Source organism: Mesitornis unicolor, unplaced genomic scaffold (assembly GCF_000695765.1).
Source record: "Mesitornis unicolor isolate BGI_N332 unplaced genomic scaffold, ASM69576v1 scaffold30046, whole genome shotgun sequence".
In the NCBI taxonomy this organism is placed as follows: domain Eukaryota; kingdom Metazoa; phylum Chordata; class Aves; order Mesitornithiformes; family Mesitornithidae; genus Mesitornis; species Mesitornis unicolor.
In genome coordinates, this window is record NW_010190782.1 from 4,714 (window position 1) to 5,125 (window position 412).

The following is a 412-nucleotide window of genomic DNA, read 5'->3' on the forward strand; positions in this document are numbered from 1 at the left end:
TGGGCTGCTGACTGTGTGTCCCAAACACAGGAGGGGGCACCTGTGCCCCGGCTCAGCAGTGCTGGAGTCACCAACGCGTCCTCGCTGGGCCGGGCCGTGTCGCTCAGCGCCTGCGGTGGCGGTCGAGGCTCTCCTGAGATCAGGGGCATGAGACAGGCTCTGCTGCAGGCAGAAAGGCTGAGTGAGCCCGCGGAGAAGGCTTCTGCTTGGGCTTACAGGGAAAGGAGATAAAGCTCAAGACACAGTGAAGCGAGGTGGTTATCCAGGCTTTTCTATGGGCAGAGATGTGACAGGCTTCCCAGAGAAATGTACTGTTTTCCTGCTGCTATTGCGAAGGGGAGGAGCCGTGGGGGTCTCGGTGGCCTTGGTGTCACCGCTCGCGCGGTGGCAGGAGTCTGTAGGCTGCAATAAC